We start from the raw sequence: 23,755 nt of genomic DNA, 5'->3' as shown, positions 1-23,755 counted from the left end.
ATCCCGTAAGCACACGTGCAAAGTCCCTTTTGCCCCGCAAGATACCATACTCACAGGTTCTGGGGATTTGGACGTGGACATCTTTGGGGAACCATCATTCTGCCCATCACCAGGGCTTTGAGCAATGGAGCTGCTCTGCTGAAAACAGTTGGGGCAGAGGGAGGGGCAGGGAGGGGCAGAGCAGAAACCAGAAAACTGGGAAAGACAAAGACGCTGACGCAGTAGTAATTCAGAGGAGAAATGATGGTGGCTTCGACAATGGGACAGCAGGTGTTATGGGTCAACTCGGTTAGACTACAGTGAGCCGGTATCTGATCAAACACTAATCTGGGTGTTGCTGTGAAGATATTTTGTGGCTGTTATGAGAGTCCCTAGTGGGTTGACTTTAAGTGAAATTATCCCAGATCCAGGGTGGGCCTGATGCAATCAGCGAAGAGCCCTCTGAGCAGACCTGAGGGTTCCTGGTTGAGGAACCAACCCTGCTGGTGGACAGCGGCTTCATCTGGCAGCCGGGCATTCCTGCTTGCCTTTCCTGAGGGCCCACCCTGCAGACTCCAGACTCTCCTAACCAGCCCCAGTTATGTAAGCCGATTCCTGGCGATGAATCTCTTACTGTGCATCTCCAACCAGTTCTGTTTCCCTTGTCGAACCACATATAGGTACAGATACTGACTTTTATAATTTAGATGGTTATCAACATAGATACTGACTGATACAGAGACTGAAGGAATTTTGAATGTGGAGCTGACGGGAAATGCTAGTGGACTGGAAGTAGGATGGGAGAAAGAGGAATCAGGGATAATCCCAGAATCTTCTCCCTGAGCAGCTAGAACGATGGTTCACTTGTCTCCTTCTAAGATAGGGAATCGCTGTACCATGAAAGCCACTCCAAGAGCCCAATTTTCCCCCCAAGGTAGCCCCTTTCAGAGAGATGACGTCCCCAGGCAGGAATGGGGGGTGAGCCTGGCCAGCCCTGAGGTAGGCAGGCTCCCATCCAAAGGGGGGAATAGAGAATAAAGTCACCGCTGTGCTCATGCCACTCATCCAGAAATATTGTGGTTTTCCATTGCATTCTGGAAGAGCAGGTCTCTTGACTGTTCTCCACTCTGAACCTCACCTCCCCCGCTGGTCTTTGCTCTGTGGGAAACAGCTAAACCCTGAGCCAAAAACAAGCAAGGAGAGCTGAATAGAGACTTTATGAATAAATGTTGCTCTGTGGGCTTCTTTTTTCCTTGTGAAGGAACAGGGTGTGCTTGAAAGTAAAAAGTGAGTTGGGGTTTTTTGTTTTTTTTTTTTAATCTTCCTGGAAGGCAGAAAAGAAAAAGATAAAAAGAACAGCACTTGTCACTTGGTACTGCTCTGGTTAACACAATGGCTAGGTCCCTGACCCCTCTCCAGGCCTCCCAGCCTGGCAATGAATAAAATGGAAGAAATGAAAGGAACTTTTCCAAGAGTCTGGCAGCTCAGACAGATACTGAGGCGGCAGAGCTGTGTGGTACCAGCCCACATGCGAGGCCCCTGTTTCCTCCTACCTTCCAGAATGCGGCAACCAGGGCTTCACAAACTTGCAATCCTTTTCGGGCAAACCTCCACTGCACATCCACTGTTCACAGAGAATCTGAACCCCCGCCCCTGAAGGGGGCCGGGTGGGGTCAGTTTCTAGTCTAGTCATGGCTGATGTAAATGTTTCAGGGACTCTCTCATAAATAAATCAAGAGCGCATCTTTAATCCGAAGGGGGCCAAATATTGCGCTTCTTTGGTCTCATATAAAAGGCAAAAGATTTCATGTCAGGGAGTACTTGGTTATGCCAGCTAGTTTCCAGAACCTCCTTCTCCCTCTCTTCTGTATTGGCCCACCACCAGTCAGAACCTGATCCTTCTTCGCAGAGAAGTATCAGGTGTTTGTTGTTCTTTCAAAAGCCAAGTTCCCGAGTTTCTGTCTGACTTCAGGTGACTCCTACAGGGTCTTGGCTTTCTCTCCTCCTGAACTGCTCACTGCTGAGGTAAAACCAGATGAAGTCCTTATCACCTCAGACCCATACTGCAAAGAAAGTGAAATATTTTTGTCCCATCTCCCCCTGCCCTTGATCTCTACAGGAAAAGGAAAAAGCCCCTAAGGAGTTGGGTTTGGAATAAAAACATGCACCACACAAGATTTTTGTGAGGATTAAATAACTTGGGCCAAAATATTTTGGAAGCTGCCAAGGGCTCTACAGATCAGATGCACAGAAGTGCTGGCTGAAAGCCAACCTAGATGGACAAGCATAATGCAGATGTAAGAAGCTGAAGTGGACTCTGAGTCCCTGGTGGGTGGTAGCCAGACAAGGGATGTACAGTCATGGTTTGATGGGAAAAGAACTCTCCCAAGAGAAAGAGACAAGATGAGATTCTTGGCCCAGCAAGAAATGGAGAAATGGCAAGGAGCAAAGTAAAAAATGATCGTGATATAAGAGGATCTGTGGGTTTTTCCTGTTTCTGTTCACTAGGGCTATAGATGTATGTGACACACTCTGTGCTAAGGGCGCACCCCAGGGGCCTGTGGGACAAGCAACCCCCAGAGTCTTTGCCACCTCTGTCTCAGTGCATGGGGTAAAGGACATCTAGAGCGTGGGATCTGGGGAGTGAAGGGAACTTGGGCTTCTATATGGTGTTTCCAGACAAGATATTTGTTGCTTTCTCTTAAACGTCTTTTCTGAGGATCTTGTGGTATGTGTGCTAACAACATGATTGAGCTGACTGTGTCTGTCCCACATTTTAGCTATTCCTAGAAATGCTTGGCAAATGAAAATGTAGGTGGGAAGTGTGACAGCACAATGCCTTGGAAACCTGGGGAAGGGCGCATTGCTTTGAAGATGAAAACAAAGCTAATGTAAATTGATGATGACTTGCTAAGGGCCAGGCACTGTTCTAAGTATTGTCTACATATTAGATCTTTGGATCCAATTCTAGGAGGCAGGATGGTTATTTTCCCATTTAATGGATGATGTAACTCAGGGACAGAGAAGTTAATTTGCCCAAGGTCACAGTGGTAGACCCAGGTTTTGAATGCGGAGTACCTCACTGTATAATCCTCCACACAGTGGGTATAGCATACTTCCCTAACCCGTCTCCAGTTAGAAAATGGGGAAGAACATGCTAGTAAGGGTGAGATTCATTTCTTTTGACTAGGGTAACCTATAGAGATACAGCATTACAGCTTTGAAGGTTAAAAAGTTCTTGGCCTAGACTACATCAGTAAGGATGCTTTTGGTGACAAGTAACAGCATATCTAACCAAAATTAATTAAACAACAAAGACATTTATTACTTCATATACCAATAAGTTGGATTCAGTCCAATTTTAAAAGATTGGATCAATGATCTCATCAGGAAACAGATATTTTCCATCTCTTGGCTTTGCCTTCCTCAGTACGTCAGTCCTGTCTACCTCATACTAACAAGATGGCTGCAGCAGTTCCAGGCACCCTGTGTCAACAAGATTATATCCAGTGGAGAAGGAGCTTCCCATCAGAGTCTTAGCAGACTTTACAGGTCAACTAGACTAACTAGGTCCATCTCTATGCTCCAGCTGTAAGGAGAATGCGAGTAGCTAGAACTCACAGCTCTGGTCAAAGGACAAACTCAACAAGCACGAGGGAGGTGGGATGAGGTGGTGCTGTGCCACTGATTTGGGCACGTACTTAGTGTTTTTATGTTTTACTTTTCTTCATTTCTTAGGTAGATGCACAAAGGACAGATCAAGGTCACGACTTAATGCAAATTGCTAAATTATAACCAAAACAACCCGTAGCCAGCTGCAGACATGTGTCTGACCTGAAGCTGGACTGAAGATCTACACAGCTCAGAACAGCCATGTGATTCTTTGCAGAGACTGTGCCAACAGTGAAACCGCATCTGCCCCGCATCCTCAGGGGGTTATGGTGGCGGCAGCCTAGGGTCCCTGAGTTTAGTCCTACCCTGCCTCCTCCCTGCCTTTTTGGAAAGAAGCTATATCTGTTTCTCTCTCTTTTTCTCTCTTTATTCTTCAATCTCATACTTAAATTGGGTCATTCCCTGCTAATAGAATTTTTTGAATACTAGTGATGAAGTTCCTGATGGTCACCAGAGAGAAGTGCTGCTATTTCCAGCACCAGAGGGACAGGAATGTTAGAATTAAGTTCAGCTGCAACAGGGGTATTAAACGTGGCTTACACGTGATGGGGTGTACTTCTCTCTCGTGGAAAAGTCCTGATTGTGGGCTGGTGAGAAGGCTCCAGAGCTAGGGCATAGCTAAGGCATCATCTATTATTACCTTATAGGGTTGTCATACAAATGAAATAAGGTAATTTATGTGGTGTCTAGCACATTGTACACTCTCTCTTTTGGTTCAATAATGAAAGTAATAATAAATAATATTAATTGAGCTTTATCTACGTGCCAGGCTCTGGATAAGGGTGCTCTACATACCAGCTCATTTAATCTTCACAATAGCTCTATGAGGAAGGGACAGTCCTTGTCCTAGTTTTATAGATGGGGACACTGAGAGATTAGCTGTCTTGATAAAGATTGCCTAGTTAGGTAGTTAGTGCAGAGCTGTGATTCAAACCCAGGCTGTCTGATTCCTGAGCCCGAAGGCCTAACCACCAGGCTGTACCACCACCTCCCTGTCAAAACCCTCCACCATCCATCTCCTTCACTCCCCTGGCTGTGAGGCAGTCACAAGGTATCCGGGAAAACAGAGCATGTACAAACAAGGACAAATCTATAATATAAGGCAGTGGGGTCTAGGTGTCAAATGAGGAGTATAAGTCAGATAAAGGAGAAGATCCACTTCCTGGAGGAGGCATGGAAGATGTCACAGCGGAGAGAGTGGCCAAGTTGGGTTATGATGGACATTCAGGATTTAGAAGAGTGGAGGAAGGTGTGCCAGGCAGGAGGAATGGAGTGGGTAAGGCTTGGAGGTGGGAAAGGAAATAACATGGTTAAGGAATAACAAGGAAACAATCCTGGCTAAATCATGGGATTCTTACAGAGGACTCCTGAGAGAGCAGTTTGGAAATGAAGATTGGAATTAGATTAAGAAGGAATGTGAAGGTCATTCTAAATAGCTGAGCTATAGTCAGTAGACAGGGTGTGTGTGTGGCGTCGGGGTGGGGGTGGAGGGGCTTGAATGGTGAAATCATGTGATAGAAGCAGTTTCTTTGGGGATAATGTAGTGATAGCGGGAGGGGTGACTTAAAAACATGGAGGCTGGGACTCTAGTTAAGAGGCTTTTGAAATGATCTAGCCATGAGGTAATGAGAACTTGAAATGGAGTGTTAGCACAAGGCATGAACAGAACGGCAGGGGTGTGAGAGACGCCACTGGAACAGAATCGAGGGACTTGGTGACTAGTCTGGGCGCGAGGGAACAGGAGGGGTCAGGGAGGCCTGCCGAAGCTGGGGTGATGGGAGAACACTGTTGTTAATAGAAGCTCTGACTCTTCTAGTCAGACGGACACTCCATTTGCCATCCGCCCTCTCCAAGGTCTCCACTGTATCCACTGCACATCTTCATATACTTGGCATTTACCAAAGTACCTGGGCCGGATGGCATCTTCTCTTTCTTCTTTGTTGCCAAGTGTTGCTTCCACCAGGGAAGACTCTCAGTCAGAGGGGAAAGCATAGACTTTGGGTCAAAGAGATAGGAATTTAAAACTGCTCTATCCCTCACCGGCATGGTAACCTTAGGCATATTTCTTAATTGCTCTGAGATTCGGTTCTCTTTAAGATAGGGACGATATACCTACACGATGGGGTATCATGGTGATAAGATAACAGCAGTTAGTACTGTGCCTGACACGTGGTAAATACTCAATAATCATGGAGAATGTGCTAAGCTTACTATGGGCACTGTTCTAACTGCTTGACTTAACATTCACTGTTCATTCCTCACAACAATCCTATGAGGAGATACCGCTATTACCTCCACCTCACAGATAAAGAAATGAGGTACAGAGAAGACACAGAACCCACTAAGGTCACAGGGACAAATATGAGGCTGAACCAGGGCTTGAACCCAAGCAGTCCAACTTCAGAACCTGTATTCTTCACCACGACCCTGCCCTTAGAAGAATATTGTTTATGGGACACCTCGGTGGCTCTGTTGGTTAAGAATACTGTTTGCAAAAAATTAGTGCGAAGCTATTGTTTGCGCTAAAGGGATGCAAGAGTAGCAAAAACATTCCCTCTAAGGGGAATATTTAAACACATAGCCAGAACAGCTAGATTACCAACAGGAGAGAACGGCTACTGGTCACAGCTTGGCGCCGGTCCTTTAGGGCTCCTTTGGTTGCTGGATCCGGGAGAAGGTGAATAAGGGAGAGGTCCCAGGAGTGGCGCAGAGTTCAATGCCTGTGGTAGGTCCTCAGGAAGCTCAGGGCAGTGGCTTTAAATAATTCATACAGAGATTTCAGTATCTTAACTTCCAGTATGGCAGTAGGAGTGTGTCCCAGCAAAATACCAGAACTGGTTATCTTTTACCAGTGTTCTCTCGTCAACCTGTGGATAAAACACAATGATTCTTAAGGAAATTCTCAGTGTTGAATATTATGTGTTTTTTTGTTTAAATTAGCAATACCATGTTTACATTGTTCTCAAAAAAAGATTTGAGGTAACTTATAGTAAAAAAAACTCTTTAAAAATAAAATCATTAAGATATGTATAAATAATAAACATTGTGAATGTGAAAGTTTTATACCTGAAAACCTAAACTAAGATGAACTGAAAAATGGAATGAGTTTCCTAGTATTGACTGTGAAAATAGACTTAAATGCTTAGACCCCATGCTTAAGATTCAGGTGTGCAGGACCAACATGGCATTCTGATATGAAGATGAGAAGCCTGAACTTATACTCTTGCTTAGAAAGAGGTCCACATCATATGCTATTCCACCCGCGTATCCTACAATCAAAGCAAAACATACCTTACTTGCTATACTTCAGCCAAGTAAAGCGGCAGTCACAGCTATAAAGTGAATGACTAAAGAGAAAAGAGGGGAAAGGGCATGCTTGGTACCTCCTTGGTACCTCGGCAGAGGTGCTTGTGATTTGCATTTGCTTTTTGCTTTCAGAGTAAAATGCTGGTCTGGGTGGAGTCTTGAATGGTCTTAAATAAGATAATTTGCATGCCACTAATTTTCCTGCACTCAAGTATAGGACCAGACGATGATATGCAATCTTCTCTCATCAGAGGAAAAATCAAGAGCTCTGCAAATCCTAGAGAGCATTATTGTGCCTGCCAGTCTTCCGGGGAAGGCAGCAACGTAAGATGTCTGGGATTCTGTCTGGCAGTACCTTCCTAGAATTTAGGAAAGACCCTAAAGTTTGCTATTATTGTTTGTTGGCTTAAGACTAGACCAAAGAATTTCAGAGAGCTGTTTCCAGTAGAGTTTCTGATCAAGAAGATTACAGTTTTCTAAGACTAGAAGGAACACCTTCCGTACCATTTTTAGTATCGATATATGTCCTGATTTTCCCAGGTCTCACCACTCAGTGGGTACAAAAGAGATTGCATTGGGATGCCCACCTGCTGACTGGGTCTTCATATCCTCGGGTTCCCCTTCTGATTCCTGAGACTCTACAGAGGGTGTTTCAGAAACACTAAGAACAGGCCTGCTCCCGGTGGGTATCTGCTAGGCACTGTCCTTATTTGCTGGGCCTCTGCTAACTCCGGCCTCATCTGCTGCTCCTCCAGTGACTGCAGAGTGAAGGGGAAAGTGGGCATCTGGCTTCTGGGAAGAGGAAAAAGGGATGTGCTCATGAGACTCTGTCCCTGGGTTTGCACAAAACAAAGTTTTAGTTCATGAAACGGCAGACGCTTGGGCCTAGTCCTGATTTGTTATACACCTTGCACAGGTCACCTTGGTGCTTTTTGCTTCAAATTCCTTTACTAAAAATGGCAAGAATTCTAACATCTCACAAAGATGTAGTGGAAACTGGCTATTTAAGGATTGGACAGTATTTGAAAACGTCAAGTACAAGATAAGTGCTAGGTCAGGAAAACCAAAGACGTGCGGCTTCCCTAATGAGGCAGCAGGAGGTGCCTGTCTTTCTTTCTTTTTGCTTTAAAAGTCCAAAGGAAATACATTTTTAAATGTCTGCACAATATTAAGAGAGAACAATATCACATTCCCCAAGTCAATAAATTGTTCTTTGCACCTCCTTAAATGAACTAAGTTGCTGCATAGATATGAGGCCCAGGTTCCAAGGAGGGTAAAGTCCTGAAAAATCTTATGCAATTTGAAGTTCTATAGCTAGTGGCATCAGGATTATAGAGAATTTGGGAGGGCATGAGGTTCCGTAACCAACATCTGATAACGACATTTAAACATTTTATTTAATGACATTTTAATTTAAAAAACACCGTTAATCGTAAAATACTCTAATGGCATCAATAGCTTTAATGAAAACCTTTACTAAAAATTTGAAGGTGTTTAGGAGATAGGAGACAATGGCAAGGGCCATGGAAAGAAAATACAAAATTTGAAAATGTTACTTGCAATTGGGTTCTACTCTCCAATCCATATTCTTAGAAACCATATCGAAAGAAGCTCCTTCCTGCAGAAAATAAGAGACATGTTTTGGGTTGAATGGCGCCCCCAAATTCACATGTTGAAGTCCTAACCCCAGTAGCTCAGCAGGTAACCTTATTTGGAAATATGGTACTTGCAGATATAATTAGTTGAGATGAGGTCATACTGGAGTAGGGTGGGCCCCTAATCCAATAGGACTGGTGTCCTCACAAAAGGGGAGATTTGGACAGAGACACACATGTCAGGGAGAATACCAGGTGAAGATGAAGGCAGAGATGGGAGGGATGCTTCCACAAGACAAGGGACAACACAGAGTCCCAGCAAACTGCCAAAAGCTAAGGGAGAGGCACGGACCAGTTGTTCTCTTACAGCTCTCAGGAAGAATCAACCCTGATGACACCGTTATCTGAGACGTCTAGCCTCCAGAACTGGGAGACAATGCATTTCTGTGTACAAGCCTCCCAGTTTTGTCGTACTTTGTTATGGCAGCCCCTGCAAACTAATACAGCTCATTACACCCTACTGTCTGACCCTAAAGAATCAGAGGTAATGCAGGGAAGAAGGGGTCGAAGGTAGTTAACACGAGGTTCTTCAGTACATATTTCACTAATTTAGAGATTTATTGGCTTAACATTATTTTCTTAAAATACAAAGATTTCTTTTAAAGGTTATGATCATCAATTATTTATATCTTATGGCATATTGTATTTTCCAAAGATGGCTGCAATATCTCCCATCCGGCATCACTTTTCTGGAACCTTGCCATTTCTCCAGTAAGAATTAAGAATTCTCCCGATTCCCTTTGAGTTAGGTGGCCTTGTGACTCACCTGTAACCAATGTGAGAATGTGGTAGAAGTGATGCCACATGACTTTTTCTTTTTTTTTAAGATTTTATTTATTTATTTGTCAGAGAGAGCACAAGCAGGGGGAGCAGCAGGCCGAGGGAGAAGCGGGCTTCCCACTGAGCAAGGAGCCAAATGTGGGACTCGATCCCAGGACTCTGGGATCATGACCTGAGCTGAAGGCAGGTGCTCAACCAACTGAGCCACCTAGGTGTCCCCCACATGACTTCTAAAGCTGTGTCATAAGAGTTGATGCTGCTGCCTTGGGAGCTGAATTAATTTCACTGGAACACTTGGCCGCCATGTTCTGAGGAAGCTCAACCAGTGCTTGGGGAGAGACTGCATGGAGAGGCCTTGACACTACGTGAGGGAGACACCCAGTAAGGCTGCAGCTTCTCCAGCTCCTCTGCTATTCTACCTCCAGCCACTGTCTGACTGCAAGCTTATGAGGGGCCCCAGACCAGAATCTCCCCACTGAGCCCTCCCTGCATTCCTGACCACAGAAACTGGAAGAGGTAACAAAATGATGTGGCTAATTTAAGTCACGAAGCTTTGGAGTGATTTATCATGCAGTAATAGTTAATGGTCACGGCTTAATGCATTACTCAGATAATCACATTTCTTGACTTTTGAATGAATTGTTCCAGAATTTAATTTTCTTTAGAAAGGGGTGGGAAACACAGGAGAAAAGATAACTTGGCAACCTAAAACATCGACTTTGCAGGTTTCCCCAGAGTCTGGTGGGCAGTTTTGTGTGCCACCGAAAGCCAGCAATATCGCTGTCCTTGGCATCCTGCCCCTCATTAATTTAGGATGGAAATATGAAGGAGGCACCATTGGATTTGAAACCATCATCACACTAATGTTTATGTAAATCAGTAAATTCCTGATTGGAGAGTCCTTTTTTTCTCTCCTCCCAAATGTGTCCTAATTACGCAAAATTGTGCCATCAACTGCCTTGGACTAGTTAGTTATCACTGGTGCCAGCGTCTTGCATGTTGAATTTTCCAACTTCTGCAAACTTCTATTTTCAGTCAGAATCTGGCACTAATTATAATGTTTCTGACTTCATTTATGGTGGGGGTGGGAGGGCCGGGATTTTAAAGATGGTCATGCTTTGAATAAGCTCCAGCCCTTGGCACCTTCCTAATAAGAGCCCCCTCATGTCGTTAGTGCTGACATAGGCTAGGAAGGACCGTTTTCCCCAGTCATTTCCTTCTGTTCAGAAAAAGCCTGGATCCCTTTGACACCTCCATGTTCCAAATACTTCCTATCAGCCTGTGGCTTGTTTTGTATGGTGTCTTTGATTAAAGCCTTCTTCTATCAGGACATTTGAATAAATAATTCCCTCGCCTCTCTTTTGTTATGGGAGTTCTTGCTTGCTGCTTCTGGTCTCCAAGACAGCCCTCAGCCTCTACTGCCAGGGATTAAGACGCCTGTGAAATCCACCCTTGGGCTGCAAAATGCCTTGCAAGGGAGTCTTTTGAAAACATTAACTTCTTATCCCTTTTCAGCCCTGAAACAATAGTTACTGAGAAATAGTCGCTCAGAACGTGGCTATTAGTTAAGAATCTCTGCGCACAATAGATGAGGGGCAACAAGGAAGCTGAAAAGAAAAGGCTTCTATCCCCTTATTTGTGACTCCTAAGTGGTAGCTGCTAAAATGACTTCTGCAAGCAGGCAGCTGCCTCTGCCATTCACACTTCATCAGATAATCACAGGGCTGGGAGAGACCTTAATCCAGGCTTCTGCATTAGCCAGGGCCTGCAAGGCTTTCTGGATTGTTCCAGAACCCGCAAGTGTTATGCTCACACCTACAATTGGAAAGGTTAGAACACATGGGGAAGAGGAGACATCTCCTCCTTGGAACAGAGGCACAAAGACATTACTTTTGTCACCCAATCCTCTCTTTTCTTCCTGAACAATCTTTGGGTGGATATCAACCCTACTCCACAAATATCACAGGAGGTGGTGATCATTATCTTCATTTCACATATGAGGAAGCTAAGGTTCAAAGAGGTTAAATTACTGGGGCACCTGGGTGGCTCAGTCAGTTAAGCGTCGGACTCTTGGTTTCAGTGCTGGTGGAGATCTCAGGTTCATGAGATCCAGGATCCAGCCCCACATTGGGCTCTGCGCTCAGTGTGGAGCCTGCTTAAGACTCTCTCTCCCTCTCCCTCTCTCCCAGCCCCTCCCCCCCCCAAATAAATGAACCTTAAAAAAAAAAAAAGGGAGATTAAATTACTGGCTATGATGTAAAAAAATTAGGACAGGTTGACCAACCATCCCAGTTTCCCCAGGACTGGGGGGTTTTTAGGACATGGGATATCCAGCACTAAACAAGTACAGTTCTGGGAAAACCAGCACCATTGGTCACCATAGTCCTGAGCCAGGTCCACGCTGTCTTCAGAGCCTTCCCTCTGAATCCTGGTACCACCCCAAATTCTCTTCAGCCTTGGGTCAGGTGGGGCAACTACGGGCAGCATCATGAAAAATGCAGTGTATTTCCCTTTGAGTCAGGAAAGAGAGTCAGTGGTGTTGATGTGAAATGTGAACGAACAGTCAAGAAAATTCTGGAGATGTCTTAGGTGCTAAAAGGTAGTTTTATTATGGCACAGGGACAGGACCTGTGGGCAGAAAGACCTGCTTGGGGTTGTGAGGAGCAACAGATCACATAAGGCCTTCTGTCCTGTGGAGGGGAGGGTGATGTTAGGGCCTCAGGAAATTGAGTCGACAGGTTTCTGGAGGTCTGGCTGTTTTGGGTTTTTTTCTTGTAAATTGTTAAGACTGTTGCAAACTGATGGAGACTCATGTCCTACGTGACTGTGATCTCTATCAGAAGACGTTGGTTTTTCCCCTTCCTTTGCTCTTGGGCAGCCAGGAGTGCCTGAGGAATGTCACACATATCCCACCTGAGAGGGGGTGGGGGGTGTTCCCTTGTGCTTTGCCCTCAGCTTGCCTTTTGCTCCGTCATCAGTGTCATCTTTGGGAAGTCAGCTCAGGACACCAGGCCCTCGTGCAGGTTATTCAGAACCCACTGGAAAGACTAGTCTGGGAGCTGACTCTCCAGAGAGGTAAAAATCAGATGCTAAGAGCGTATACCACCGTTTATGTAATTCACCGCAACAGAAGCCATTTTACAAGAGACCTTAAATCATTGCCCACTGCCTGCCAGCACCTCATTACAGAAACCTCAGAGAGGGCCATGGTGGAGGGAGGTTTTTGCTGAAATGTGCAGAGCAGAATTGCGCTGGATTAGTTAACAAAATCAATCTAGAACATATTTTTGCCAAAAGCAGAAATTAAGAACTTTAGACATTTTTTTTCAGGGATGATGTATATACAGTTCCTCCCTCCCTCTCTTCTTCACCCACCACCCTCCCCACCCCATCCCCTCAAACTCCCCCACCTCAGGCTTTTCTGTTTTAAGATGTCTCCCTGGACTGTAGTGGAAAGTCAGGCACTGACCAAACTCATGCTGGAAGCACTGTAGCTGGAGCTGAGTCCGAGTTGCTCCCGCTGCTATACACACACACGCACACACACACACACACACACACACACGCGCACACACACATATAGCCAGGTGTTACTTATAATTGCTGGATCCCAGGAGGTTCGGGGAGGCCCAGGTTGTTGAAGAGGGGACCAGGGAGCCTCAGGCCGTGGACCCTTACCAATGGTAGTGAGTGGAGGGTTTCAGTGTCATAACAGTTGCTCACATTGTACCCGATGCTTCCTTTCATTTCTCTCAGCCCTGAGTGGGGGGAGCCATCCTCTCCCATGGCTGCTGGGGGTCCCTCCTCTCCACCCAGTGGGCCCTGACTCTCTCCCCTTGGAGGGCAGAAGATTAAAATGGAAAGGACCTCCGAGGGATCGTCTAGTTCAACTCCCTCCTCACGCAGACAGGGGCTGGGGCTCGGAGAGGGGATGAGAGCTTCTAGAGTCACACGCTGAATCCACCCGGCTGCCTCTGAGGTGAAGAGGAGCAGGCAGGAAGGAAACGGTCTGTTGCTGCTAATTAAAACTTTTCTCTCCCTTCAACTGATCCATGGTTTTAGCCCAAAGTATGTTCAACCCTTTTTCCACTTATCAAACATGCATTTTTTGTTGTTTCTTGGTTTGTCTTCCAGCTTTGTATTTTTGTGAGCTCCCCTTTTCCCTTTCTTCTTCCTCTCTGTTTCCAGGCAAAATCACTCACAGAAGTCAAGTATCTTAAATAGATGGAGCTTGGGTGGGCGTCCCCCTGGGGGGGAGGTGGGACCTGCTCTTCCTCTCCTCCTTGGGGCTCCAATGAGTCACCCTGAGAAGTGGCCTCAAAGGTCATGCTGTGTGGTGATTGGTAGCATGGACTGTGCCTGGGTTTGACACCCAGTCAGGCAAGTTTTTACCAAAGGATTTGTTTTTCTTCACCCAGGTCCCCACCCGCTGCCTTCTAAAAGCACAGGACCCATCCCTGAAATTTCATGGGTGTGGGGACTCTCTTTCCTCACCCTGTGTATTAGGGGATGACAGTCAGGCTGAGGTGGCCCCCACCTGCAACACCTTCCTGTCACTCATGGAAGATCAGCCTCTCGGGTGAAGCTCCACCCCTCTCGAGAATGTTACCCCGCAGCTTCTGCAGGCAGCAGTGAGTCCTCCTGCGGAGGGAGAGGAGCGGAGCAGACTCATTTGGAGGCATTCGCGGGTGAAGACAGATGCCCCCCCTCCCTCCTCCACAGACGGCTGATGCTCCCCATTACCAAGGGCCTTCCCCTCCTCTGATCCAGCCCCTCTGATCCTTCCCCTCCTCTGATCCAGGAAAACGATGCTTTGTGATCTCCCCGTTCATTAGACTCTGGATGAAACAAAATGGAATGAGAGGAGACTATGACTTTTAAGTCGAAGAGCAAAGGCGACATGGAGCACACCAGGTGGAACGGCCTTCCCCAGGCACCGTCTGCAGTGGGCACTGGGTATGGGCTGCAGCATCCTGACTCCTAGCCATCCACTGACTCAGGAATCCGTAAGGACAGCTGGTGGATTAGGTAAGATGATGGAATCCACACTTGGAAATAAATACCTGCAGTTCACCGAAAGAATGACCTAACCACTACCAGTTCACAGCAAGCGTCAGAGTACAGTTGTGTTAGAATTCCCAGTCCCTCCTCACCAGGGAACGTGTGAAACCCTCTGCCAGGAGCAGCCAAGGGAAACACCCCCAACCTGGTTAGCTGACATCCTTGTCTGCGTCCAGGTTCTCTGTCACTGCTGACCTCTGCTACTTCCCATGCTGGTTGGCCTCCCAGCCAGGCTGGGCCCAGGAAGGGCACGCTGGGAGTCAGCACTTGCACACCATCTGCAGATGGGATGAGATTCTCCATTGTTCTGCAAGTTCACACCTAAGGGGGTAGAACTTTCAGCAAGCATGCTTCTATACTTCTTCTTAATTTGCTTCTGTCCAAGTCAGATTTAGGCCCTGGGGAGGTTTATATCCCTCATGATAAATTTTCTTAAATGTCTTTGGGAGTTTTCTGTTCCCCAGGGAATGGCTTTTCCCTTCTGCACTTCGGTGGTCTCTGGCTTTGAGCAGGAAAGGAAGGGCTGCCCACTGTCCGGATATCACCGCCTTCTCTGCAGCTCTTCCAAACAACCGTTTGCTGTAGCACTGGCCTTTAGGTTCACTATGTTGTGTCCACCATGTGTGGGCTCCAGAAAGATGACTAAGGACAATTGGGCTTCTTGTTATAACTATCAGCAGCAACTACCATTTACTGAGCGTATACCATTCTCTAGGCATGATGCTAAGTGCTTTACATATATTATCTCTAGTCCTTCTGGCAAACCTATTTTATAGATGAGAAAATGGAGTCTGAGAGAAGTTGTATAACTTGCCTTGGCTCACATCGATGGGAAGTGGCAGAGGTGGGACCAAGCCTGCATGGTTCAGGAGTCCATACTCTTTCTTTCCCACCATTCTTCCAAGTCATTCAACACACACTTATTGAGCACTGACCATCTCCCAGATGCTATTCTTTTCACCACATCCTTCATCCTGATTCTCTTGATCTGTGGCAATGGAGAAAAGAGTTCCTGAAGCCCACCACAAGGAAAAGGTCTAGAACAGTGAAGAGAAGGAAAACAAAATTGCCTATCTGCGTGTTAATTTGGAGTTTGCTCATCACCAGGAGAAAATAAAACCTAGGTGAGAATTACTGTTTCAGCCATCTGTTTCCAGTTTACAAATCCGAAGCAGTAGCTGGAGCTCCCAGATGCAAACGTGGGAATATAGGATTCAACTGAAATATAACAGACACGAGAAGGAGCAGGAAAATGAGTCTTAAACCCTTATAGACTGTTTGGCAACCTTTTTATGCTTAGTTGCAGTATTAGACTTAATGTTTCTGGGAACTAACAGCGTCATCAATCCCATTTGACATAGGAGAAGATAAGAGGCTGCTGGATTATATGCTATTCCTCAGATATGCAGAAAATCAGTGGTGATACAGACTCATAATCTAAGCCTGTAGACAAAAAAAAAAACACTGTGGCCAGATACTTCCCTTATTTGTGGGTTGTTGAAATAGTTTTAATTTTGCTGAGAGTCGAAGTAAGCTTTTTTAATTAAAAAAAAACAAAAAACAAAAAAACTCAAAAACCAAAAAACAAGTGCCCCAGCCATAGAAAGCTGCTAGAGTGAAGCAAAATTGTCATGGCCTGGACTGACCAAGATGGATTTAGCCAGTGTGGTGGCCATTTAACCCGGTTCTCAGCAAGGAGACAGAACTGGAAGTCCGCTGATGGCTTTTGGTAAGACTTTTCTAACAAAGAGGGATACTAATGAGAAAGCCCGTTTGCCTCCTACCTGTCTTTGATTTTTTTCATATAAGGATGGGCTATACCAAGCTGCTGCATCAACCTTGCCGCCAAGACAGGAGGCAACACTGCCACACTGGAGACTACGAAATGGAACACAGAAAATGCCTGCGTTCTCGGTAACCTCATTGCACCACTCAGCAACCTGAAACCACATCTCCGCAGAGTTCTTAAGTGATGTCAAACTGCCCTCTGGTTTTTGCCACTTTCAGTTCATCTCCATGATACACTGGATAAAGAGGAATCGCTTGAAGCCAACACATTACACAAGAGCAAAAGAAACCTGTGTGGACCAAGATGAGACTGCTGATTCCAGAACTTTCGTCTGTTGGGTTCCACATCCTTGAAAGGAATTTAGAAACTGGCAAACAGCACATAGCTGCTGAGCACCTACTATGTGCCAGACACTGTGCTCGCTGTTGGGGTTACAAGAATGGGCAAGGTGGGCAAGGACACTGAGGTCATGGAAATCACATTCCGGAAGACAGATGATAAACAAACGTAAAGGATAGTCGAAAACATTCTGAAGCAACTTTCTAAATATTGATTCAAATCAGTCCTGAGGGTAAACCCAGACATCACCATCACCATCGTCTTTGTCATTGTCCTAATAATTTGTGCCAGGCTCTATGGGTGTCAAATGATAAACAAGACATAGACCCTGCATTCAAGAAGTTGGGGAGGTAAGAATCCAGATTTGGCCATAGAACAGTCAAAAGTTAGGCAATGAATTAGGCAACAAAAGAATTCTTCTGGTAACCAGGGTTAGGATAGGCCAGGCCCCCTGTCTCTACTATTCTCCCACACATGTTTTATAACCATTGCCCCCTTTTGGAAGACAGAAAGAAATATTCTTAATGATGGCTGTTCTTTCACATATGGCTGCTGTTCCCGAGAGAACCAAGTGGGCTTTTTCTTTGTCCAGCGAAGTGAAGAATATAGGCTGTGTAAGTCTGGGTGGCACTTACCAGTCTGCGTTACGTACCAGCAAATATACACAGATACTCCCATAAACGATCTCACCAAACCCTGTCTCCCTTCCTTCATCCTCTCAAAATAATACCCAGCTAATGTGTTCAGCAATGCTGCAATTGACTATTAACTGCCATATCTAGCTATAAAAAAACAGATAAACATCGGCTAACTGGGTCCCCACACCCACACACATACCCTCACCCTCAGAAACGTTTCCACTGGCGATCCCATGAACCACTGAACAGCCTCTCACGTTTGGACTGCATCTTCCCACAGACTTGCTCACACACTGGCTTTTTATTTGCGCCCTCATGGGGAATCTTTCAACTCTTAGATAGGAATTTCATTAACAAAGGAAGGGGAGGGGAAGTCAGGAGGAAAGTACAGACGCAGAAGAAAGAAATTAAAATCGTTTTTGAAGGGGACCTAACATTGTATCATCCTAGCCTGAACCTCCCCTATAACTGTTCTTAATTTGTACATTCTGTGCCTGGAAAACACACACACACACACCCCCACCCAACTTTTCATTGATTGGGCAACTGTCCAGGCTCTTAACTTGGCATCCAGCCCACAGAACTGGCAAATCAACCTCACCAAGCCCATGGTTTAAAATACGCCAACATCTAACTAGAAGCCCATTCAAAATAAGGAACTTGGCACAACGGTACAGGGTCCTTTGTTTCTTCCTTCCTCGCTCCGCTGCATCTCTCGTGTAATCTTGGTGAAGAGTCTTGCTTGGCGAAGAAAGAGATCAGGGACAAGAAGGTGGTGCCGAGAAAGTTCCATGAAACTCAGAAGTTGCCGCCTGCCTATCAGACTCGAATAACCAGGAGAGATGTGACCTGGGCATACTTTCAGCTGCTCCCCCGCTGCCCACGCTGCAGGTTTTTCAGGTCCTTGCTTGAGCGTGCGCTCACGGGCGTAAATAAACGTGCCATCAACAGCCCGCGTCAGACAGGCCAGCTATTTAAGCGGGCTGGCATCAGCAAACTCAGCTTCCAAACCCAGGGCTTGCCTTTGCCACTTCCACGTAAGTAACTTTCAGAGGTTTGCCTTTACTGCCGAGGGATGAGATCGTGTAGAAACTGCAACGCTCTAGTTACCGCATTTGCTGTTCTGCCGGGGAAAAGGGAGAATGAAAGTTAAAGAGCTGGTCCGGAGCAGGGAGCCAGAGAGCGTGGCTGGGTGGACGAGAGCAGACCCTCGCAAACATGCTAGGGGTTAGGGGGACTGGGGGCAAGGTGGAGCCCATTTTGTCCTTTTGGCCAGCAGGTGAGATGTGTTTCTTGTTCTCTCCAATCTCTGGAAGACACTTTGAAACCCATGATTGGGTGACTGTGCCAGACGCATATGAAGTTATTTAGAAGCTGATGTTGCTATTATTCATCTCGGTCTCAAATCAGACACTGTATTACTTTTTAATATTTTTTTGTGTTCGGTAGAGGGGAGTAAGAGGAGGTATCTCTGGTTGATGGAGAGGCAGCTCGGCAGTGACTCCGCAGTGTTTTTTCTTGTTCCGTCTGGTTCTTATACTTATTTACAACAATGCAAACACTGATCTTGTTTAAGATAAAAAGGAATCCCATGCTCTGGGGTTTTGAGGCAATGGAGGTTTGTGATATTTGAGCACAGTGGTATCCAGGTATTTAGGTGAAGTGTTAGGTAAGATGGGATAGGAATCTTTGAATAAAGAGGCACCACACTCCGCGTAACTTAGGAGGGAAAGTCTTGAAGAGAAGGGGAATGCGAAAAGTTCCCGGAGAACAGCACTGCCAACTCCACGGGCTGTTAGTGGAGCAGGGAGACCTATAACCAGAAGAGGCAGGCAAAATAAAGGTGCTGAGGAGAGGGGGAGGGGGGAGGAGAGGGAGCAGACGGTGGAGGAGTTACAATTAGGCATCACCATCCTAAAATACATGTAAGACATAATAGGAATAAAGCACGACATAAATTCCATAGCTCCTCCTTTGGGGTCAAGAATCTGGTGATCAAGAATCTGGTGAAAGCCAAGGACCTTTCCCAGGTAGTTCCCCCTGCCCCCAACACACACCTCGACACTCATTTTCTGGAGCCCTAGAACTCCACGGACCCCAAATGAATGCATTTAAGCCAATGTATGATTTTTAAACTGAGCTGAAACTGCGGGCTAGGAACCTACAGAGGAGGCGTGGGGATTGGCCGCCAAACTGAAGCCCACGTGTAAGGTCACCAAGGTCTGATGCCCGTCAAGCAAATAATGATTACGGGGTTTCTCTGGGCAAAGACAACTTGCGGGACTGGAGAAAGAGAAAAGAAATAAAAGGTGGGCTCCTGTTTTCAAAGAGCTTGACATCTAAAGTTTAAGGACATAGTAAGAAGCCAGGTGAAAAATAGAACATATTGTATGATTCCATTGGTATAAAATGATAGAAAATGCAAACTATAGTAACAGAAAGTTGATCAGTGGTTACCTGGGGAAGAGGAGTGGGGAGAAGAGGGCTGGGGGGATTATCAAGGGGCACGGGAAACTTTTTGGGGTGATGGATATGTTCACTATTGTGATTGTGGTAACCATTTCTTACAGGTGAAAATTTATCTGATCGTATACTTTAGACATGTGCAGGATTCTATGCCAATTATGCTCCAACAAACAATACTTTAACAATACATCTTTTCTATATAATTAAAGGCATTTCTAAAAATCAGCCTATGCAACATACTGAAAATAAAAAGTATATTTGGAAAAAACAATTCAATAAATAATACGGAGGACCAGATTGTCAGGATTGTGGGCTTGTATAGAACCTGGAAGATTCCAGAGATCATCTAACTCGGCAATTGCAGATCTGGAAAACTGTTTTTAAAAACACCCAGGACTGGCCCCACCCTCACCAATTAAATAAGGATCCCTGGGTGTGCGGTCCTGGCATTGCTTTTTAAAGCTCCCCGGGGTAATCTAACGTGCTTCAGAAATGAGAACCAGTGAAACCCCAACCTCTCCCTTGACGTAGGAGGCTAGGGAAGCCCAAAGAGAGGGCGGGTCTGCCCCTGCCCATACAACCACCTCGTCCCACAGCCCAGGGAAGACAGCAGCAGGATCCCAGAGGAAGAGGAACCTCTGAGGCCATGCTACTGGGTCCTCAAAAACCACACTTGCAGTTCTAGCTAGGACAGGGCACCCAGCGCATTTCAAGCAAATCCTTGGAACCCACACAGGCTCGGGGCAGCCAGTAGGAAGAAATACTCAGAACCTCAAAGGTGCGTTATTTAAGGACTGTACTAACAACACATGAGAAAGGATGGCAAGAAGGGATGCTTCAAAACGAAGGCTTCCTTTCGTTCCCTCAAAAAATTTCTGGTAAAAGCCAGAGGATTATACTTACTGAGAGAGCCGCAGCAGACACACCAGGTTCTCTGCTGAGGTGCGGGGGCAGCCAAGTTGTTCTTTCAGGAATTAGCATGAATTCTCAGCATTGGAATGAGTCTATTGGGCCCCGCAGGGGCTGTTCACTGTGAGTTCCAGGTTGGTGCTGGACAGCAGGGTGAAGTGAGCAGGTGAAGTTTGTCTCTGTGGCCACTGCTGTTTCTGTCTGTCCCTCACCATGGCTCCTGTGTGGGTGCAGGGGTGCTCATGGGACCACACCCCTCCCCTGCTCTGCCTGCCCCTGCTCCGTGTGTTAGGTGGTTTCTCAGCTCCCTTCCGGTCCAAATGTATCTGATTTCCAGGGTCTCATCTCCTCAGGGCTTTGCTTCTCCATCTCTGGAAAACTAATTAAAGTTATGATGTTAATAGACAATAATTGTTTAACGAGTTATGTCCCAGGATATGTTAAATAGGTTCCAGCAAGATAATGTATCTGGGAATTCTTTGAAATGTTATCTAAATATAATTACCATTAGGGGCAATCAGGAGGATCAAAGTTTTAGGCAAAATGTATAATCCCTCCTGGTAAAAATTGCAAGCAACTTGCTGGGGGAAAATATACCAAGATTGGGGGTTTGGAGTAGAATTCCTCAAAGCCCAACCCACAGGGAATTCCCTATGGATGGTGGGGCCCGACAGAATGCTTTTTCTGAATTGGTCTATTTTTTGTTAAACGCATTCGTGCTTACTGGAGATGGCTGCATTTATCTTTCTGAAAAACAGAGACCACCTTAAGGACACTACAGTGGAGAGAAAATGTCAAGAAATTCTGCTCACAGGGCTTTATAGATATTACCTGGTTCCCCCTCCTGTGTGGATGGCGGGCACTGGCAGGACAGCTTGCCTAGCTTTAGTGACAAGGGGACCTTGGGGACCCAGCCCTGCAGCCTGAGACAAGGGGCCCCCTCCGTTCCTGGGACTCTGGGTCCTTGACAGTCTTTTCCTCCCTCGGAAAGCTGGGATTGCTGCGGCTTTGGTTGGCAAGTGGCTGTTGTGTGTGGCACGTCCTGCATCTGCAGAGGGTGTGGCCAGGTGTGTGATTAAGCTCCCCGTAGAGAAGCAAAGAGCCCAGAGCAGCGGGGCGCGGAGGGCACAGAGTCCTCACTGGTGAGCACAGTATCGAGGAGAGGAGGGAGAAGAGGAGGGAGAAGGTAAGCACCATCCAGGCTCCTGAGAGACCCCGAGACAGGGCACTTAAGTTTGGAGGAAAGGGTTAGGCTTCTGGCACCAGGCAGGCAGCCAACACTGGTTTAATGCTGCTGTTTGGAAGCCTGGTGTTTCTTCCTCTGGCCATTCGGTGTTTCATCAAAAATAATTTTTTTGAAAAATGAGTGCCATGATTGCACAGCTGATAAAATAGTTTTATAGATCAGTGACAGAATTTCTGCCTTCTTTGGATGGCTTTTCTTTGAACATGTGCCCCTTCCCTTTGTTTTCAAATTCTCTTCGTGTGGGATGGTTTAGTTCACGTGGACATTTTTTTTAGGCTGTTTCATGACCGAACCCAGATTAATTTTTAGGTGTTGTCGACGGCTCCCTCAAACTTTAAAAAGCCGAGTGAATGGGGATGGTCAACAGAACTATGCAGAAGGATGGCATATGGCCCAGAGTAATTTAGAAAGTACTTACCTGCCCATTTAAAAGCCAGCACCTGAGGATCCCAAGGCAGCCCCCGGACCACAGCCATCCTGTCCGCTCGCCTTGGCCAGGTTGGTGGAGAACTGGCTTGAGGCTGCAAATATAAGGGATTCTCCTGATGCAGGGGGCGTGTGCACCTGCTCTCTTCCTGGCCCTGGCTCCCTTGGCGGCCCCACCTTTCACTGACCCCGACGTGGATTTGGCACTCCAGTGCTGTTGATTCTGAACACACACGGGGTTTGGGTGTGTGGATACGTGACCAAACAGGTACAGGTCAGGCTGTCCTTTCGATTTGCTGGGAAACTCCCTTCATCGATCTTCAAGTGATATGTTAAACATTCTTCCATAGAATACCAGGGTAGACAAGTCCCAGCAGATGACCGTCTGGCCTAGGGAGCAGAGTATGGGTCTGATGTTCAGGAACCTGGGTCCTATTTTCAGTTCTCATTCAGCTCTAATGGAACTTAAAAACAGAGGGAGCCCGAGATAGCCGTTGTCCCAGTGGGTTACTAATAGCACCCCCTTTCATTTTAAAAAAGACTTGGCCTGAGCAATAAACCATATGGTCACCTATGAATACCATACATAAAGTTCAGGAGTAAAGTGAGTTGTCCTGCATCTCAGGATTAGTTGGTGGCTGAGCTGGCTCTGGAACCTAGGCCTCCCCACGCCTCATTCTGGTCTCTGCCGAGTCACTCACTCCCTCTGTGACTCAGGTTCCCGGGGGGAAGCATTGCATCCGTACAGCCCAGATGGAGAGCTGGCATATTTATATTGGCTTGCCAAACAGAAGTTCAACATGAATGCTAGGGGCTCAAGGAATTGTTCATCACAAGGTCAAATTACTCTATTTGCTTCAGGTTCTAATGTTAGCTTATGGCTATGTTTGCTTAATGATAGAAGCTCTTTTAAAAGTAGAGAAGTTAATTTTTACCCATTCTTATATAATTTCTTGTAATTTGCTTCTGGTAGTTTTGACAAAATGTGGCCAAACATGAAAATCCTCCAGATCTTTCAGAAATACTCTGTCCCTTGATGTTAAAAACAAAACCGGGGGCGCCTGGGTGGCTCAGTCGTTAAGCGTCTGCCTTCAGCTCAGGGCGTGATCCCGGCGTTCTGGGATCGAGCCCCATGTCAGGCTCCTCCACTGGAAGCCTGCTTCTTCCTCTCCCACTCCCCCTGCTTGTGTTCCCTCTCTCACTGGCTGTCTCTATCTCTGTCAAATAAATAAATAAAATATTTAAAAAAATAAATAAATAAAAACAAAACCAGAAACAATCTGAGGCAGACATTGACCAGTTCTAATCTCTTAGTTGTACTAGGCAGGGAACTAAGGGCTGCCATTGTAGCCATTAGGTCCAGAGGGTCACGAAGGAAGTTTCCTGGAACTCTTGAGGACATGACGGATCTGCTTAGATAGTCTAGTCTTCACTGCTGTATTTTCATTTCCTTCCTGTGTGGTTTCTCCCTAAGAAAATTTATGTAAAC

At 46.1% G+C, this 23,755-nt stretch overlaps 1 protein-coding gene and 1 long non-coding RNA gene across 4 annotated transcripts in view; one reads left to right on the top strand and one right to left on the bottom strand.

Annotated features, from left to right (window-relative positions):
• Positions 1–23,755, bottom strand: part of LOC113262526 (uncharacterized) — a 135,282-nt gene that overhangs the window by 94,229 nt on the left and 17,298 nt on the right. Inside the window, exons 2-5 of one of the 2 annotated variants that reach the window (XR_008958417.1) lie at positions 22,259–22,361; positions 20,589–20,973; positions 7,545–7,749; positions 55–6,518 (exon numbers count right to left, since the gene is read on the bottom strand). This is a non-coding gene — a long non-coding RNA (uncharacterized LOC113262526). Of the gene's footprint in view, positions 1–54; positions 6,519–7,544; positions 7,750–11,977; positions 18,343–20,588; positions 20,974–22,258; positions 22,362–23,755 lie in introns of those variants that run through there. The other variant, XR_003318833.4, reaches the window with a different exon arrangement.
• The window catches only part of HOPX (HOP homeobox), a 29,566-nt gene continuing 23,973 nt past the window's right edge, over positions 18,163–23,755 (top strand). Inside the window, exon 1 of one of the 2 annotated variants that reach the window (XM_044387771.3) lies at positions 18,163–18,256. The gene's annotated coding sequence lies outside the window, so the exon portion shown is untranslated. Of the gene's footprint in view, positions 18,257–21,670; positions 21,781–23,755 lie in introns of those variants that run through there. The other variant, XM_057309709.1, reaches the window with a different exon arrangement.

Source organism: Ursus arctos, unplaced genomic scaffold, assembly GCF_023065955.2.
Source record: "Ursus arctos isolate Adak ecotype North America unplaced genomic scaffold, UrsArc2.0 scaffold_9, whole genome shotgun sequence".
NCBI classification, from domain to species: Eukaryota; Metazoa; Chordata; class Mammalia; order Carnivora; family Ursidae; genus Ursus; species Ursus arctos.
The sequence above is the reverse complement of the archived record's forward strand: the minus strand, read 5'-3'. Positions and strand labels throughout refer to the sequence as shown.